Source organism: Coregonus lavaretus, assembly GCF_964263955.1.
Source record: "Coregonus lavaretus genome assembly, chromosome: 22".
Taxonomy (NCBI): Eukaryota; Metazoa; Chordata; class Actinopteri; order Salmoniformes; family Salmonidae; genus Coregonus; species Coregonus lavaretus.
Genome location: NC_140009.1, coordinates 41,170,716 through 41,191,203, shown reverse-complemented (window position 1 = coordinate 41,191,203; position 20,488 = coordinate 41,170,716). Strand labels below are relative to the sequence as shown.

At 42.6% G+C, this 20,488-nt stretch overlaps 1 protein-coding gene and 1 long non-coding RNA gene across 2 annotated transcripts in view; both read right to left on the bottom strand.

Annotated features, from left to right (window-relative positions):
* Window positions 1-20,488, bottom strand: part of LOC311149819 — a 398,282-nt gene that overhangs the window by 336,778 nt on the left and 41,016 nt on the right. The gene's annotated exons all lie outside the window — the stretch shown is intronic.
* LOC311150330 (EF-hand domain-containing protein D2-like) overlaps window positions 1-20,488 on the bottom strand; it is a gene marked incomplete at both ends in the record, with an annotated part of 46,159 nt that overhangs the window by 1,612 nt on the left and 24,059 nt on the right. The window lies entirely within an intron of this gene.

Genomic DNA, 20,488 nt, shown 5'->3' with positions numbered 1-20,488 from the left:
CTGAAATAAAAGATCCCATGAATGTATTTCCCTCAAATGTTGTGAACAAATTGGTTTACATCACTGTTAGTAAGCATTTCTCCTTTGCCAAAATAATCCATCCACCTGACAGGTGTGGCATATCAAGAAGTTAATTAAACAGCATGATCATTACAGAGGTGAACCTGTCAGGTGCTGGGGACAATAAAAGGCCACTTTAAAATGTGCAGTTTTGTCACACAACACAATGCCACAGATGTCTCAAGTTTTGAGGAAGTGTGGAATTGGCATGCTGACAGCAGGAATATCCACCAGAGCTGTTGCCAGAGAATTGAATGTTCATTTCTCTACCATAAGCCGCCTCCAACCTCATTTTAGGGAATTTGGCAGTATGTCTAACCGGCCTCACAACCGCAGACCACGTGTAACCGCGACAGCCCAGGACCTCCACATCCGGCTTCTTCACCTGCGGGATCATCTGAGATCAGCCACCCCGACAGCTGATGAAACTGAGGAGTATTTCTGTCTGTAATAATGCCCTTTTGTGGGATTTTATTTAATTCTGATTGCTTGGCCTGGCTCCCAAGTGGGTGGGCCTATGCTCTCCCAGGCCCACCCATGGCTCTGCCCCTTTCCAGTCATGTGAAATCCATAGATTAGGGCCTAATTTATTTATTTAAATTGACTGATTTCCTCATATGAACTTTAACTCAGTAAAATCGTTGAAATTGTTGCATGTTGCATTTATATTTTTGTTCAGTATATAGAAAAATTTGAATTAAGGATCTTAAAAAGCAGCTTTTCTCGGTGACCCTGCTTGGCCTGTAAGGAAATAAGTGGTTTGGGTGTAAATTGTTTAAAAAAAAAGATTACACAGTTCAGCCAATGAGACGCGCATACAATTGGCTATTCAAAAGTGACCCATCCACCCTCATCGTCTTTCGGTCTTATGTTAAAACATTTGAAATTGGATAAAAGTCCAGACTCAGAGCTTCCAAATAGCATATCATACACTGTAGTTGGAGGAAACATGGGGAAGTAATGCTGCTTTAACTCCCTAGAGTCGATATCCGTGGCCTCGCATACATCTAATTAGCATAATACAAAAATCACCATCAAAATCCGTCAGTTTAAAGCTAGAGATATGTTTTTTTCATTGGATGTGTCTTAATCCACTGCATCAGCAGATATCACACTTCCGCAGAGCCAGCGCAGTGTTTGTCAGACCATGAAACATCCCGAAAATCGGTCCTCATGAAAACGTTTGTAGCGTCCGAATGGTTTGGCCTACAAACTATTATGGAAAGATGACTCTCACGAACACGATGGTGTTCTCAGTTTTGCTCTACGACCCCCACAAGCGTCTTGGGACTCGACTTAAGTCGGTACAGCCGATCTGACAACTTCTGTCTGTAGGGTCCGAACAGTTTGGGCTACACACTAATATGACCCCTCTGTGGAAAGGTGAGTCTCTCACGAACATGTCGGTCCTTTTGCTCTAGGATGCTCACAAGCCTCGTCTGAAGGTCACCCGGTACCAGTAAAAAAAAAATATGAAAGTATACAGTGCATTCGGAAAGTATTCAGACCCCTTGACTTTTTCCACATTTTGTTACGTTACAGCCTTCTTCTAAAATGGATTAAATAATTGTTTTCCCTCAATCTACACACAATATGTCAAAGCGAAAACAGGTTTGTAGAAACTTTTGCTAAAACCCTGATCACGCATAAACAGAGTTAATTTTCATAGCAGCCATGTTGTATTCATTCTAGCCTCTTTGCACTCTCCTCCTCTCACCTTTTCCCTTCGTTTGTGGACTTCAATGAACCTTCCCAAGGCTAACCATGTCATAACCGCTACAAACAGCCTATATCGTTGTCCCCATATTAGCTAATGTAACATCCTAGTCAACATAGCTAACAGAACTAATGCGTTAGTAAACCCGCTACAGTTAGACCGGCGGGCCCCGGTGGCAATAAATTAATAAAACCAAAAGCTTACCTTGACTTGGAAGAGTTCCAGTGTTGTGTTGGATAGTCATAGCAAGCTAGCTAACATAGCATCCCTCTGAGCCGTGTGTTTGAGTAACTAAACTAGCCAGCTGCATTTGCTAGCTAAGTAAGTGAAACTGAAAAAAAATACTTTCATTGTCTTCTCCTTCATTTTTGAAGAAATACATTTTTTGAAAACTGTTCAACTATTGTCTCTCTCTCTCCGAGTCAACTACTCACCACATGTTATGCACTGCAGTGCTAGCTAGCTGTGGCTTTTGCTTCCAGTACTAAATTAATTCTCTGATCCTTTCATTGGGTGGACAACATGTCAGTTCATGCTGCAAGAGCTCTGATGGGTTGGAGGACGTCCTCTGGAAGTTGTCATAATTACTGTGTAAGTCTATGGAAGGGGGTGAGAACCAAGAGCCTCCTAAGTTTTGTATTTTAGTCAATGTACCCAGAGGAGGTCGGAAGCTAGCTGTTCTCCGGCAACACCGTGGTGCTACCCTACAGAGTGCCGTTGAGGCTACTGTAGACCTTCATTGCAAAACAGTGTGTTAAAAAATCTATTATTTGGTGACATGTAAATATATTTAGTATAGTTTTATCTAAAAGGATAACTTTTTCAATGTTTTACAGTTTTTATTTCTATGAAATTCACTGAGGAGGATGGTCCTCCCCTTCCTCCTCTGAGGAGCCTCCACTGCAAGACTCTTCCTAAAGCAGGGCACCCAGCCAAACTGAGCAATCGGGGAGAAGGCCCTTGATCAGGGAGGTGACCAAGAACCTGATGGTCACTCTGACAGAGGTCCAGAGTTCCTTTGTGGAGATGGGAGAATCTTCCAGAAGGACAACCATCTCTCCACCAATCAGGCCTTTACGGTAGAGTGGCCAGACGGAAGCCACTCCTCAGTAAAAGGCACATGACAGCCCACTTGGAGTTTGCCAAAAGGCACCTAAAGGACTCTCAGACCATGAGAAACAAGATTCTCTGGTCTGATGAAACCAAGATTGAACTCTTTGGCCTGAATGCCAAGCGTCACATCTGGAGGAAACCTGGCACCATTCCTACGGTGAAGCATGGTGGTGGCAGCATCATGCTCTGGGGATGTTTTTTCAGCAGCAGGGACTGGGAGATCGAGGGAAAGATTAATGGAGCAAAGTACAGAGAGATCCTTGATGAAAACCTGCTCCAGAGCGCTCAGGACCTCAGACTGGGGTGAAGATTCACCTTCCAACAGGACAACGACCCTAAGCACACAGCCAAGACAACGCAGGAGTGGCTTCGGGACAAGTCTCTGAATGTGCTTGAGTGGCCCAGCCAGAGCCTTGACTTGAACCCGATCGAACATCTCGGAAGAGACCCAAAATTAGCTGTGCAGTGACGCTCCCCATCCAACCTGACAGAGCTTGAGAGGATCTGCAGAGAAAATGGGAGAAACTCCCCAAATACAGGTGTGCCAAGCTTGTAGCACCATACCCAAGAAGACTCGAGGCTGTAATCGCTGCCAAAGGTGCTTCAACAAACTACTGAGTAAATGGTCTGAGTTCTTATGTAAATGTAATATTTCTGTTTTAAATTTTTAATACATAATACGTTTTGCTTTGTCATTATGGGGTATTATGTGTAGATTGATGAGGGGGAAAAACTATTTAATCAATTTTAAAATAAGGCTGTAACGTAACAAAATGTGGAAAAAGTCAAGGGGTCTGAATACCTTCCAAATGCACAGTATATGGAGATAGTTTAGTGCCAAAAATAAGGGGTCAAATATATGTCAAAAATATATAGTTGTCTGATTTCTTATATCTCTCAGATATAAGGCAGACACTTCAGAACACATTTCCTTTAGATATATATATATTTTTTTTCTATCTGTTGTTCCATGTAGTGATGAATCTGTTATTCAATGCGTTTGTATGGGCTAATAGGAGTAAGGCCAAATTCACATTTTCATCAAATCATTTTTGTATATATTTTGATACTTCAAGGGGTGTTCAAATTCAAAATCAAATAGCTAAATGATCCTTGGTATGATCTTCTTAAAACAATTCCATATAGCTTAGTAGAACCCCCCCACCCCCCAAAAATGATTGATTGCTTTGGGGAAAAAAGACAATCAAACATTTTCCTGCGATTTTCACACTTGCTCTACATTAATCCTTGTGAAACATATTTATAAAAGGAATACTTTCACCAAATTACGAAAATGGAGTCTCTGAACATTATCTCACCAAGTTCCCCATTAGGCAAACCATTAACAGTATTAAATAGCCTATTGTTGTATAATAAAGATAACCTTTCATATTGAACAGCTACAGTGGTGCGCTTTGTTTATGCCCATTTAGCATTGTTCACACCCTCTTAGACCCACCCATCTCTTAAAGAACTCACATGAAGACATGTGACCACGAGCTAAAGCAGTGAGGTTGTGCTTAAAAAACAAGGAAACGCTTTCAACATTAAAATAATTTATTAACTTCAAGTGCTTAAGGTAGTAGCCTACAATTAAGAAAAACACATTGGCCTATATCATAAGATCCTTTGAGTGACTTTGGTTCTGGTCATGATATGATCAAAGGAATCGTGCTTGAGAGCATATTTCTGTCCTGCCCTTTGTTGCAGGACATGTAATGTCCATGGCCTTTTCATTGCAAAAGTCTTGACCTTTTCAATAATATATGTTTGCCGGTTTGTTTCCAGTCCGGGGGATGGTTGCACATATCGGAGGAAGGACGTCAACGTTGCACAGCAGCTGAAACCTGGGTCCATCTGCGTGAAAGCACCTTGGCCACAACAACACCAGGCTCCAGACAAATTAAGCTGTAAAGGAGGAAAGCAGACAAAAATATACAAGACATTAAAACCTTGCATACCAGCAATAACATTCATTGACCCCCAAGTTCAAGCAATAAGCTCAAAGTACAAAGACAATATCTGAAGTGATGCTTGTTCAGCCTTGTTCATTTATACTGTTGGTGGAGAGCAGGTTTATGCTGAAAGACAATTTCCAGAAAAACAGGTTAAAACATGAATTAATTAATCTCCTATAGCTTGTTATTGCCTGTTGACTGCTACAGCTGTACTAAAATGCCCTGTACACACAACCTGCTTCCAGACAAACAATGAATGGAAATGCAGGCAGTACAAGATAACTAGCTAGATTTAGCAAACATTTAACTTCATAATTACCAGCTGGCTAGATGTAAATGGTATTCATCTAGCTAGCTAGCTGGTTGATCATGAAATAAACGACCTCGAAATCTATAACGTTAATCCAATGTAGTTAGCTAGCTATTTAGCCATCATTTCATCGTGGCTAGCTAGCCAACTTAGCATGTGCCCCTATCATTTAACATGGGGTTTGATTAGCTTGCTAGTCGATTAGCATTTGCACCACAGTGGCTATTTTCAGTAGCTAACTAGTCAAACATGACAAAGAATATCACCATGTCATGCATGGCTTAGCACACCAGCAATTAACATTAACAGCAGAACGAAACTGGCCAGCTCAGCTAGCTGGCTATAGTATAACGTTACCTGTACGAAAAACTGTCTAGCTAGCTAACAATGAAAACAACTTTTTGATGCAGTTGAGAAAATAATGCATGCACATGTAGCTATCTTGGCATTTTAACTGCAGACTCTTAATTTACCAGTGTATGGATTATGATGAATCATGGCAGACAAACACTTTGAAAAATAATCCTTCCCATTTGTTTCAACCAGTCCAGACTGCTTTTGACACAGAAGACAAAGCTGTGTCGATACCAGCAGCTGTATTCAGGACAACACTATTATTGAAAACTGTAGCTACAGTTTGCATGTTGTCCATTATGAAAATATGAGTAAATCCAATAGATCGTTCTAATATCCACGGTAGCAGGATGTGCCATTTGACTGAGAAGTCTTGAGTGACAGAACAGGACTCTTTCTCGTGGATTATCTCAACCAATCATGGCTAGGCAAGATTCTGTCTCAATAGCTTCGTAATTTCACATTTTATTTATATTTACAGATTACGACATACACGTTGGTTATTACGACACATGAAAGTTCACATGTTCAAACAGGCATGCTGAAAAATGTACATTTCCCATGCTACAGACGACTATATCAGTCCACTAATATAGGATTAGTTTTTCTTTTCTTTCTACAATTGTTTTAGTATTTTTTATATATTTTTTTGTTGATTTTTCAGGGGGTACTGCAGCACCCTCAGCACTCCTACTTCCCGCGGCTATAGGAGGATCTGCTTTGACTTGCTTTCTTGTAGGCTAACCAGCTAACTAACTTTAGCATGCTAGCTAACATCAGCATGCTAATGTTAGCTAACGTCTTCTAAAACAGCCAGCAGGCCAACTCTTACAAACCACATAATTTGAAATTGAAGTGACTGACAAGATGGCAAAAATGACAAAGCCTATGCAACTAATATTAGCTGTGGATTGCTTGGCTCGCTAGCTAGCTTGCTTTAACATTACACGCGCATTCACATTTTCTCAAGAGATGCTGAAAGAAAATCATATTTCTCCACTCCTGTTCCCGAGACAAAATACAAATGTGTTGTATTATTTTACTGCAAGAAATGCATAATTCTGCAGGAGTTGATATTATATTACACTACATGTGAGAGGTTATAGGCCTACAGTCAGTGTCCATCTTTCAGTTACTATTCCATTTAACCCATATGAACTTAAATGAGGAATATTCTGATTATTCATGGGTACAGATATACTTGTGAGCGGGATATCAAAAGGTGCATGTAAACAGCTTATCCCGAATAAGACCTTAAGCGAGATATGAGCTACCATCCAGAATACTGTGCACATGTAAATGTGGTCATTGTAAGCAGAAAGAAGCCTGATGACTCGGTGGTGTGCGACGCGTACAAGGCAAGCAGGTACGAGCTCCGCAAATCCATTAGGGACGCAAAAAGATTGATACAAACTTGAATTGATGTTCCGACAACTCACTCGCAAAAGAATATGGCAAGGACTCCCCACCTTCTTCAAAGAGACCACCATAGTCCCAGTGTCCTAGAAAAATAAGATGACATGGCCAAATGACTACCACTCCGTCGCACTCACCCTGGTCATCATGAAGTGCGTCGAGAGGCTGGTCATGGCCCTCATCAAGGCCAGCTTGCCAGGTACACTGGACCCACTACCGCTCCAACAGATCCACAGAAGATGCCATTTCCATCGCTATTCATACGGCTGTAACACACGTGGACAAGAGGAACACCTATGTAAGAATGCTGTTCATTAATGCAGAACTGTTGTCAAACACCATAGTTCCCTCCAAGCTCGACACCAAGCTCAGAGACCTGGGTCTGAACACCCTCTGCAACTGGATCCTGGACTTCCTGAGGGGCAGACCACAGGCTGTGAGGATTGGCAACAACACCACCTCCACACTGTCTCTTAACACAGGGGCCCCCCAGGAGTGTGTCCTTAACCCTCTGCTGTACTCCCTGTTCACCCAAGACTGCATGGCTTTGCATGACAACAACTCCATCATAAAGTTTGCTGACGACACCACGGTTGTAGGCCAACAATGACGAGTCAGCCTATAGGTAGGAGGTAAATGAACTGGCATTATGGTGCCAGGACAACAACCTCTCACTCAATGTCAGCAAAACAAAGGAGCAGATTGTTGACTTCAGGAAGCAGAGGAGGGAACACGCCCGACCCACATCAACAGGACTGCAGTAGAGTCAGCAGGTTTATGTTCCTCGGCATCCACATCACTTGTCATGGACCAACACCACCATCACTCTTGTCAAGAGGGCGTAACAGCGTCTCTACTTCCTAAGGCGGCTGAAGAAAGTCGGCATGCCACCCCTGGACCTCTCCACATATTACCGCTGAACCATCTAGAGCATCCTGACCGGTTGCCTCATGGCCTGGTACGAAAAAAGTGCAGTCCACGACCACAACGCACTCCAGCGGGTGGTGAAGTCGGCTCAGTACATCACTGGTGCTCCAACCCATCCAGGACATCTACTCAAAATGGTGTTTGAGGAAGGCCCGCAGCATCATCAAGGACCCCACACACACCAGCCAGGAGCTGTTCACTCCCTTACCGTTGGGCAGACTGTATCATGTCTGATACCAACAGGCTCAGACAGTAGTTGTGTCCGAATACCCATACCTGTGTCCTAAATAGTCGGTCGTTTGAGTATGCGAATAAAATAGAACGTATTATAGTGCATTTTCGGAAATCGAGTATGCTGTAAATGCCAGAATGTTATACTCATTTCGGCTTTTCATCTAGTAGAATTCGCTGCACACTTTTCGGGAACAACTTGGAAGATGGCGAATAGCGATGCTTCGGCGATGGTGTTCAAATTTAAATCGTTTTTGTTCTCTCTTCATCGTACATCTTTGAAAACAGATTTGCAGCCTACTGCCTGGCGTGCCTTTAACTACCTATGTGCTTGAGTAGCTAGGACTATAAGTTATAACTGTTTGAACAGTAACGTTAGCTACATGGTTACTTGATGTTGAGTGACAACTTCATATTTAACGTTAGCCTAGTTATCTAGTTTCATTGCATTTAGGGGTGTAATCATTACTCCAAACAGTTACAAAATGTTCTGTTTTGCAACGAAAACTAGAGTTTCTATTGGACAAATTCAGGTAAGTCCCTCCCTGTTTGCTGAAACTGTCCAATAGAAACGCTAGTTTTTGTAGCAAAACCGAACATTTTGCAACTGTTTGGAGTATACACCCCAGTTATGGTGAAAGTAATGGTAAACTGCACTCGTTACTGTTTTCACCTTGGCACTTCAATTTGATAAAGTGTATGGCAGTCTAGCTACAGAAAGTTCACACAACTCTACTCTGCTCATGTTTTGGTTAATGTTGTACTTCATTTTATGTATTTTCAGGATCTACGTGAAGGAGTGTGAGCTGGAGAGGCAGCTGTCACCTGCATGGGTGAAAAGGAAGCGGGAGAACCATGGGCTTAAAGGAGAAGTTCTTTTTTTTACAATCAAATCTCTATTTTTTATGGAAATGGCATGTTATAAAAGGGTCCAGACACCTTTGTTGTGATTTCATGTTTGAGAAACTTAACCCAATCAGCAAATAATTTCCTCTTCCTTGTTGTGTAGCATGGGGGCCCCCGAAAAAAACTAACAAAGGCTCCAAAATCACCCAAATATGTCCTTTTAGAAACGGCAAAGCTCTCAGTATAGTGATGCAGGTCTTTAGATGTTGTAGACATGAAATTGTCATTCTGAACTTTATCTGCAATGTTATTTTCCGCTTTGCTCGAGTCGAGTCATTTCCCCTATCCAGCGGTTCCATTCTCTTTGTAGCCTGCTGCTACAGGTAACTGTCAAAATAAAGGAAACACCACCAGGAGCCACCAGAACAACTTCAATGCGCCTTGGCATAGATTCTACAGGTGTATGGAACTTCCTGTGTGGAAGAACCCTGTGCTTTCAATATACTTTGTATGCCTCATTTATTCAAGTGTTTCCTTTATTTTGGCAGTTACCTGTAGAATGGACGGAGCGGTATCATTTGAGTCACAACAAAATGGAATATATAATGTTTGCGGATAAAGTTCTGAATGACACAATTTCATGTGTACAACATCTAAAGACCTGCATCACTATACTGAGAGCTTTGCCATTTCTAAAATAACTTATTTTTTCAGGGCCCCCATACAACACAACTAGGCTAGGAAGTGACTTGCTGTTTGGGGTAAGTTTCTCAAAAACGTGAAATCTCAACAACAACAAAAAAGGTGTTTGGACCCTTCTATACTGAACAAAAATATAAACGCAACATGTACAGTTTCATTAGCTGAAATAAAAGATTCCGGACATTTTCCATATACACACAAAAAGCAAATTTCTCTCAAATTCTGTGCACAAATTTGTTTACATTCCTGTTAGTGAGTATTTCTCCGTGTGGGCGAGCGGTTTGCTGAAGTCAACATTGTGAACAGAATGCCCCATGGTGGCGGTGGGGTTATGGTATGGGCAGGCATAAGCTACGGACAACGAATACCTTTGCATTTTATCGATGGCAATTTGAATGCACAAAAATACCATAACTAGATACTGAGGCCCATTTGTGAGGCCCATTTTTAAAGGTATCTGTGACCAAGAGATGCATATCTGTATTCTCAGTGAAATCCATAGATTAGGGCCTAACTAACTTATTTCAATTGATCGATTTCCTCATATGAACTGTAATTTAGTAAAATCATTGCATGTTGAGTTTATATTTTAGTTCAGTATAGTTTCAATTTTTTAAGAGTAGACAATGTTTCAGATGCTGACCTTCTAGGCAGAGTTGCAAAGAAAACGTCATATCTCAGACTGGCCAATAAAAATAAAAGATTAAGATGTGCAGTCTGAGATATGGCTTTTTCTTTGCAACTCTGCCTAGAAGGTCAGCATCCCGGAGTCGCCTCTTCACTGTTGACGTTGAGACTGGTGTTTTGCGGGTACTATCTAATGAAGCTGCCAGTTGAGGACCTGTGAGGCGTCTGTTTCTCAAACTAGACACTAATGTATTTGTCCTCTTGCTCAGTTGTGCACCGGGCCTCCCACTCCTCTTTCTGGTTAGAGCCAGTTTGCACTGTTCTGTGAAGGGAGTAGTACACAGCGTTGTACGAGATCTTCAGTTTCTTGGCAGTTTCTCGCATGGAATATCCTTCATTTCTCAGAACAAGAATAGACTGACGAGTTTTAGTTATTTGTTTCTGGCCATTTTGAGCCTGTAATCGAACCCACAATTGCTGATGCTCCAGATACTCAACTTGTCTCAAGAAGGCCAGTTTTATTGCTTCTTTAAATCAGCACAACAGTTTTCAGCTGTGCTAACATATTTGCAAAAGGGTTTTCTAATGATCAATTAGCCTTTTCAAATGATAAACTTGGATTAGCAAACACAATGTGCCATTGGAACACAGGACTGATGGTTGCTGATAATGGGCCTCTGTATGCCTATGTAGATTTTCCATAAAAAATCTGCCGTTTCCAGCTACAATAGCCATTTACAACATTAACAATGTCTACACTGTATTTCTGATCAATTTGATGTTATTTTAATGGACCAAAAAAATTGCTTTTCTTTCAAAAACAAGGAAATTTCTAAGTGACCCCAAACTTTTGAATGGTAGTTTACATAAACAGTGCCTTCAGAAAGTATTCATACCCCTTGACCTTTTCCACATTGTTGTTACAGCCTGAATTTAAAATTGATTACATTTAGATTTTGTCTCACTGGCCTACACACAATACCCCATAATGTTAAAGTGGAATTATGTTTTTTAAACAAAAACAAAAAGGGGAGTTGGACAGGAGCTAGCTAGGCCAACTGTGTGTTTATGACACTGGCAGCCCCTCTGACCCAACGGCCCGAGGACACCTCTGCTGGGGTCGCTCTGACTGGGTCCAAGCCAGGTGGGGATTGGCTGTGTGAGTGAGAGACAGAGAGTGTACCGTGTGTGTATGTGTGTTGGGAGGGGGGAGGCTCAGAGTGAAACAGAACAAACGTGCTTTGTGGAGCAGAGTGAAGGAGGAAACACTCTGGCGGAAAGACTGGCTTCCCGTTTCCTCTTGGTCATGTCTGAAACCACTTCCTCTACTCAGACTCTCTCCTGCATCCGCTCCGAGTCAGCGTCGCCATGGCAATGGGCACCTTTTACTGACGATCGTGGTGGCCTGACTGGGCCCTTCATTTCCACCATTGTTAGGCTGTAGAATGGAGTCGAAGACAATGTTGATGGCCAATAGAGTCACTGAAGAGGCGAAGATCACCGGATGTTTGAGACTGAGTGCTGATCTAGAATGGTGGTGTAGTGGAGGGTTTAACGCAAGTAAATGCAGTTTACCCACTTTTGTTTAGCAGCAGTTTACCCATCTTTTGTGGAAAAAATGCATTGAAAGTATATGGAGCGTTACTTTTTTCACTGCAACCGGAGATCAGTTTACCCACCTTTTTCCTTACCACTACATCACTGCCGCTTCCCAACTGCAGCTCTGAACGTTCGTGGCAAAAGTCGCATCTTGAACACTATGGAAGCAATTTCCGCAACCGACGTCAAATTGGCTGGACGCGCATGAACCTCTTACCCAGGCCTAGATTCCATTGCTATTTTCATTAAAAAGGGCGTGTGCAACAACAAATTCCAATAAATAGCTGTTTGGCAGATTAATTGGGTGTTTACTGTCATTGTTTACGTTGATGATGAAGTTGAAATGTGTTATGATGTGTCGTAATAGTTCTGCTCAGGGTGATAAGACTTAGAGAGAGAAGAGGAACCAGTCTGTCGTGACTGCAGGCAGAGGTTGGGTGAGAGAAGTCTGGAAGGACACAGATACAAAGATAAAGACATCGGCCCCTCTTATTTCCTGTGACATCCCTCCCGACTAACAGCTTGACTTCTGGTCTCATTCTCAGTGACAAAATATTACGACGACCAACACTTTCACGTTTGTTCATTGCCTCCTGAGAAAAGCACTTACACCACATCTCTCTCTTCTATGCAGGACTGCATTGTATTATAAAGAACTGATAATTGGCCATTTGTAGACCAGGATGGGTGCGAATAGGTGTAGCACTGCATTGTATTGTAATTGCCACCCAGTTTAAGCATTGGTCTCAAAATGACTAGGTTGTAAGAGCCTAAATACAGCCTAATTATACGAGGGAGTTAAAAGCCTTGCACCTGTTCAGTCCCCTGAGCAGGTGTGTGAGTGACCATGTCAAGGAGGATGGCAATGGATTAAGGGAGCGTTTCTGGGGCCTCATTTATAACCGTTGCGTACATTTTACATTAAATATCTGCGTGTGTATTTCTGAAAGGACTGCGCACTTATTATTTTTTTTCGAAACTTTGTGCACACTGTCATAAAATCAGACCCATCCTGAAAATTGTACGTGCGTGAACGAGCATTAAAACTCCACCTGAAAAACGCCCATCATGAACCTTTTATGGTGACAATAATGCCCTTATTTGCTGTATACCTTGGATATATTGGAATTAGGCCAAGACGGTATCTAAAGGAAACAGCCATGGCAAACTTGATCAAATGTCTCTGGAGGTGTTGGCAGAACGTTTTAAACTTTTACAGTTACTTTTGCTGTATCTGACAGAAAAAAACAATTGCTAATGGTTGTGGACCTGTAAACAGATTGTTTGAATTCAATAATGTTTTGTGTTTACTTTTCCCTGAACCTAAATATGATGCACTGCCTGCAAATTCTGAAACATTGTCTCATAGGCTGTCTACTCAAAAAAATGTAAAACTATAGTAGGACTGCTTACAGCGGTAGCCTACACACTTCAAAGCAAAATATCAACTGTCTGTTCATCTGTTATATTCTACTGTATTTTATAAACCTCGCTCCCTTTGGGATGCATAGAGCAAAATACTTGAAATAATAACCCATCTCATAGGCCCAATCAGAGTCGCCGGAAAAGGTTGGCGAGACAGCATTTTCCCCAGCACTTTTCAATCTGGTGTGGCGCCACCACATCACATTCAAAGCAGCATCACTGAACGCGTTTACCAGATATATTCATTAGTTCACGTTTCTTATTGGACAAGTTGACATAGTAACTCCACCAATTTCAGCCCATTTGCCTCATACTCCTAGCTACAGCCTACAGAGCCTCATTAACCACTCCTCTCAACAACTAAGTTTGGTAGCACCAGCACCTCGTTGTTTGACTCTGCACTTGGTTTCTTTCTTCGCTCATGCTCCCGTCCTGGTTTCTTTCTTCGAATGCGTGTTCGCTCTCTCGAACACACATTTTCATGGAAAACAAGGTATGTGTTAATAAAATCAGTTTAGTCGTCCTTTAAAACTAGCTAGAATTCTCCAATCTATACTTAGCTAACAAAACTACCAACGTTAGCTAGCTATCTAGCTAGGCTACTAAAGCTAAGTAACATTAGCTAGCTAGGTTAATGCAATTATGCAGCCAGCAGCTAACGTTAACAATTTCGACTCACTGAATAAATGAAAACGATCTACTGCTAATACCCAAGGCCAAGGGATACTGAAGTTCCTAAAAAGGTTAGTCAGTCAGTTTGTCAGTCCAGTAATGTTGGCATATTATTTTATTTACACTGCTGGTGATTATTCCAAAAAAATGAAATACAAAAAAACTACAAATTCTTTCACAGAGCAATCTACACAGACAATATGAACACATTTGTCCAACCATAACAGCTGGATGGCTAATGCAGAAAGAGAGAATTGATGGATTCTAGCACCACCCTAACTTTCACAAATACAGAGACAGGCAGCCATCCTGGCGTCAGTCTTTTTCGACTAGCTAGTGCATAGTGACACCTACTGATATGAACTAGTAATGCAGGTTTGGTTAGAATAGATTGCAATAGAATGAGTGACATTCAATAACATCTACTTAATGAAAAGGGGGATATTATTTTCAATGAAAATGTTGAAAGTAGCTAGTTGATTTAATGATTGAATATATGGATTAAATAGGCAATCAGTTCCTACAGTGAGTGCCAGGGAACAAACCTTTGGTGGGACAGATGGAGACCAGAACAACAACACAAGGTTAGTGGTTTTATTACTTACACATAAAACAAACTGTGACAGTCTACTCTGTGTATAGTGTTAAATGTAACCCGGTCTTGTTACAAAGTATACTGTGTTTAGTGTTCAATGTAAAAATGCTTTATATAAAGCATACAGAATGAATAATTGCATAAGAGCACTGTAATCAGATGAACAAATTGGTTTTATGACAAAATGTAAATACATTTCCACATTAAAACCTGTCTGTCTTTATTTTTCAAAGTCCACTGCTTAACATTGTGTATATAAAGTGAAATTAATATTTGAAGAGATTGTAACCATTCTTTGCATAACGATCAGCCCTGCTACAGTAGTTCACTAAAATCAAATCAAAGTTTATTGTTCGCGTACACAGATTTGCAAATGTTATTGCAGGTGCAGAGAAATGCTTGTGTTTCTAACTCCAACAGTGCAGTAATACCTAGCAATAGAAATTATGTAAAAAAAATACACATAATCCAGAAAAATTAAGAAATAGACCGGAATATAAATATATACACTACATGGCCAAAAGTATGTGGACACCCCTTCAAATTAGTGGATTTGTCTTTTTCAGCCACACCTGTTGCTGACGTGTATAAAATCGAGCACACAGCCATGCAATCTCCATAGACAAACATTGGCAGTAGAATGGCCTGTACTGAAGAGCTGAGTGCTTTTCAACGTGGCACCGTCATAGAATGCCACCTTTCCAACAAGTCAGTTCGTCAAATTTCTGCCCTGCTAGAGCTGCCCCGGTCAACTGTAAGTGCTGTTACTGTGAAGTGGTAACGTCTAGGAGCAACAACGGCTAAGCCGCTAAGTGGTAGGCCACACAAGCTCACAGAATGGGGCCGCCGAGTGCTGAAGCACTTACAATCGTCTGTCCTCGGATGCAACACTCACTTCTGAGTTCCAAACTGCCTCTGGAAGCAACGTCAGCACAATAACTGTAAATGGGTTTCCAAGGCCGAGCAGCCTAAGATCACCATGCGCAATGCCAAGCGTCAGCTGGAGTGGTGTAAAGCCTGCCGCCATTGGACTCCGGAGCAGTGGAAACGCGTTCTCTGGAGTGATGAATCACGCTTCACCATCTAGCAGTCAGACGGACAAATCTGGGATTGGCGAATGCCAGGAGAACGCTACCTGCCCCAATGCATAGTGCCAACTGTAAAGTTTGGTGGGGGAGGAATAATGATCTGGGGCTGTTTTTCATGGTTCAGGCTAGGCCCCTGAGTTCTAGTGAAGGGAAATCTTAATGCTACAGCATACAATGACATTCTAGACGATTCTGTGCTTCCAACTTTGTGGCAAAAGTTTGGGGAAGGCCCTTTCCGTTTTCAGCATGACAATGCCCCTGTGCACAAAGAGAGGTCCATACAGAAATGGTTTGTCAAGATCGGTGTGGAAGAACTTGACTGGCCTGCACAGAGCCCTGACCTCAACCCCATCGATCAGCTTTGGGATGAATTGGAACGCCGAATGCGAGCCAGGCCTAATTGCCCAACATCAGTCCCCGACCTCACTAATGCTCTTTTGGCAAGTCCCACAGCAATGTTCCAACATCTAGTGGAAAGCCTTCCCAGAAAATGGAGGCTGTTATAGTACCAAAGGGGGGGGGATCAACTCTATAATAACGCCCATGATTTTGGAATGAGGTGTCCACATACTTTTGGTATGCAAGCGAGTGCACGCGCACCAAAAAAATAATATGTATGTATGTCAACATTAGTGACCAGTATTCAATGACTAGAATAGAGTACATACATATAAAGTGGGTAAAATAGTATGTAAACATTATTAAAGTGACCACTGTTCAATGACTATGTACATTGGGCAGCAGTCTCTAAGGTACAGGGTAGAGTATTGGGTGGTAGCCGGCTAGAACAGTGACTAAGGTTAGTGGTGACTGTTTAACAGTGTATTTGCCTGGAGATAGAAGCTGTTTCTCAATCTCTCAGTCCCAGCTTTGATGCACCTGTACCGTCTACACTTTCTAGATGGTAGTGGGGTGAACAGGCCGTTGCTCGGGTGGCTGAGGTCCTTGATCTTCTTGGCCTTCCTGTGACACCGGGTGCTGTAGATGTCCTGAGCGCAGGCAGTGTGTCCCCAGTGATGCGTTTGGCTGACCGCATCACCCTCTGGAGAGCCCTGCGGTTGCGGATTGTGCAATTGCCGTACCAGGTGGTGATACAGCCCGACAGGATGCTCTCAATGGTGTATCTGTAGAAGTTTGTGAGGGTCTTAGGGGCCAAACCAAATTTCTTCAGCCTTCTTATCTACCAACTCAGTGGCCTTGGGGTTAGTGTCTGCCCTGAGATTGGAAGGTTGTGAGTTCAATCCCTGGCCGAGTCATTCGAAAGACTGTAAAAATGGGACCTGATGCATCTCTGCTTGGCACTCAGCATTAAGGAGATCGATTGGGGGTAAGGCACTGTGATAGACTAGCGTCCTGTCCAGGCGGTGTACTTGTCCATCAAGCTGCCTCATGCTACAGAAACAGGAGATAGCCTGCCCTATGAGCTGTTCCAGCTCATGCAAGGCTACTTACCTGAGGTTGAAGAGGCGCTGTTGCACCATTTCAGGTTGTCAGTGATGTGCACGCCGATGAGGGTGTGCTGTCTTCCTTTAGACCACGATCAGCTCCTTTGTTTTGGTGATGTTGAGGGAGAGGTTATTTTCCTGGCACCACTCCACCAGGGCTCTCACCTCTCACCGGTCACTTTTGATAATGGTGTTTTCCGCTAATGGAACATTCACGCTTATAGCCTACTACTATGTGTACATTGCTGCGCTTATAATGTGAAGAAATAGCCTAATAGTTTATCAATATTTTAAGCTAAACGTTCTGATCTGTTGCATCAGACATTGCATAAACAAGGTTTTTTGATGCTAGTGGTTGTATTAATTTGGGATCTATCGCATCCCACAACTGTCCCAGACTAGGTTTGGAATATTTATTTGTCGCACAGAATAGGTTGACTTTTGTACTATGGGGGATAGTAGATTGACATAAGCTAGTGCTTATGCGGTTCGTTATGCCTACTCATCTTGTTGGCTGACGAAAAGTAAATGTGGACAGTTCTTCCAGTTCTTCCAATCTCTTCAACATGCACCTCGGAATTGGATAAGGACGCGTGCAGTTGCGTCCCGGATATATCTGTCTTCACTTGTAGCCTCTAAGAAAGATCTGATCACGTGACGGAGCGCACAGCACTCAGGGAGAAGGGCACAACGGCCACTGGCTGCAAAAGGCATGGATTTTTTTAGGGTGCATTACGGACACACAAAGGGGATGCCACTGTGAAATTCTAGGCATTATCAAGTGCTTGTCAAATTGTGAATGATGTAGTGTGTACAGCCTGCGCAAAAAACTAAGCAGTGCTCATGCATTTCAAGTGACTTTTTTCAAATCATTAGTTGCATCATGCAGCCTTACAATGTAATAAAAAGCAAAACATATAGCCCAACGTTTGTAGAACTAAAGTTACATTAATAACTCTAAATTAAGCATCTGGAATACCTATTTCTTTGTTAACCACTCAACATAGAATAGCCGCATGTGCGCACTCCCTCAAATCATTTGGAGAAAATATTGTTTATATTTTATTCAGCTTTGTTCAATTGTATTCTTCATACTATAAAATAATGCCACGTAATTCTAAGCAAATCTTGTCTGCTAAATGAACTAGTGTAGCCCACAGCCATTTGGAATAGCCAGATCAGGACAACTCAGATTATGCTTTTCTGTTTTACTGAAATAGACTACATTTTCTTCATATCAAGCTTTAGACCTCTACAATAAATAATGGATTTATTGTGAAGGTGTAGGCTATATTACATGGATTTATTAGACTTTTTTAAATGTAGATGTTCCAAAAGGTCAGCATCAGTGGCTTGTAGGCTATGTGTGGAAGCCAGGAGATGCTAAATGTGTTTATGTTAATTAACGGTAAATTACTGCGAGACCGACAGTTATTTGCTTAACAATCACCGGCTGACGAAATTTCGTGACCGCCACAGCCCTAGTTCAGACCATTGGCCCAGAGCTTAGTGATGAGCTTGGAGGGTACTATGGTGTTGAAGGCTGAACTGTATTCAATGACTGTCATTCTTACATAGGTATTTTTCTTGTCCAGGTGGGATAGGGCAGTGTGCAGTGCAATTACAATTGCGTCATCTGTGGATCTGCTGGGGCGATATGTAAATTGTAGCGGGTCTAGGGTTACGGGTAAATTGAGGTGATATGGTCCTTAACTAGCCTCTCAAAGCACTTCACGATGACAGAAGTGAGTACTACGGGGCGATAGTCATTTAGTTCAGTTACCTTCGCTTTCTTGGGTACAGGAACAATGGTGGACCTCTTGATGCAAGTAGGGACAACAGACTGGGATATGGAGAGATTGAATAGGTCTGTAAACACTCCAGCCAGCTGGTCTGCACATACTCTGAGGACGTGGCTTGGGATGCCGTCTATGCCGGCAGCCTTGTGAGGGTTAACACGCTTAAATTACTTGCTCACGTCGACCACGGAGAACGAGAGCACACAGTCCTCGTAAGCGTCGGGGGCCCGAGTCGGCGGCTCAATGTTTTCCTCGAAGCAGCGAAGGCATTTAGCTCGTCTGGGAGTGAGGCGATCCCTACGGTGAAGCATGGTGGTGGCAGCATCATGCTGTGGGATGTTTTTCAGCAGCAGGGACTGGGAATCTAGTCAGGATCGAGGGAGGCGATGACGTGGCTTGCTTTCCCTTTAGAACCCGTGATTGTCTGGAGTCCCCGTCACATACAAGCGCATTCAGAAAGTATCCACACCCCTTGACTTTTTCCACATTTTGTTATGTTACAGCCTTATTCTGAAATTGATTAAATAAAATCCATTCTCAATCTACACACAATACCCCATTATGGCAAATTGAAAAAAACAGAAATACCTTCACATAAGTATTCAGACCCTTTGCTATGAGACTCGAAATTGAGCTCAGGTGCATCCTGTTTCCATTGATCATCCTTCAGATGTTTCTACAACTTGATTGAAGTCCACCTGTGGTAAATTGAATTGATTGGACATGATTTGGAAAGGCACACACCGGTCTTAAGGTCCCACAGTTGACAGTGCATGTCAGGGCAAAAAACACGTAATGAGGTCGAAGGAATAGTCCGTAGAGCTCCGTGACAGGATTGTGTCGAGGCACAGATCTGGGGAAGGGTACCAAAAATGTCTGCAGCATTGAAGGTCCCCAAGAACACAGTGGCCTCCATCATTCTTAAATGGAAAAAGTTTGGAACCACCAAGACTCTTCCTAGAACTGGCCACCCGGCCAAACTGAGCAATCGGGGGAAAAAGGGCCTTGGTCAGGGAGGTGACCAAGAACCCGATGGTCACTCTGACAGAGCTCAAGAGTTCCTCTGTGGAGATGGGAGAATCTTCCAGAAGGGCAACCATCTCTACAGCACTCCACCAAATCAGGCCTTTATGGTAGAGTGGCCAGACAGAAGCCACTCCTCAGTAAAAGGCACATGACAGGCCGCTTGGAGTTTGTCAAAAGGCACCTAAAGACCATGAGAAACAAGATTTTCTGGTTTGATGAAACCAAGATTGAACTTTTTGGCCTGAATGCCAAGCGTCACGTCTGGAGGAAACTTGGCACCATCCCTACGGTGAAGCATGGTGGTGGCAGCATCATGCTGTGGGATGTTTTTCAGCAGCAGGGACTGGGAGACTAGTCAGGATCGAGGGAAAGATGAATGGAGCAAAGTAGAGAGATCCTTGATAAAAACTTGCTCCAGAGCGCTCAGGACCTCAGACTGGGGTGAAGGTTCACCTTCCAACAGGACAACGACCCTAAGCACACAGCCAAGACAATGCAGGAGTGGCTTCGGGACAAGTCTCTGAATGTCCTTGAGTCGCCTAGCCAGAGGCCGGACTTGAACTCGATTGAACATCTCT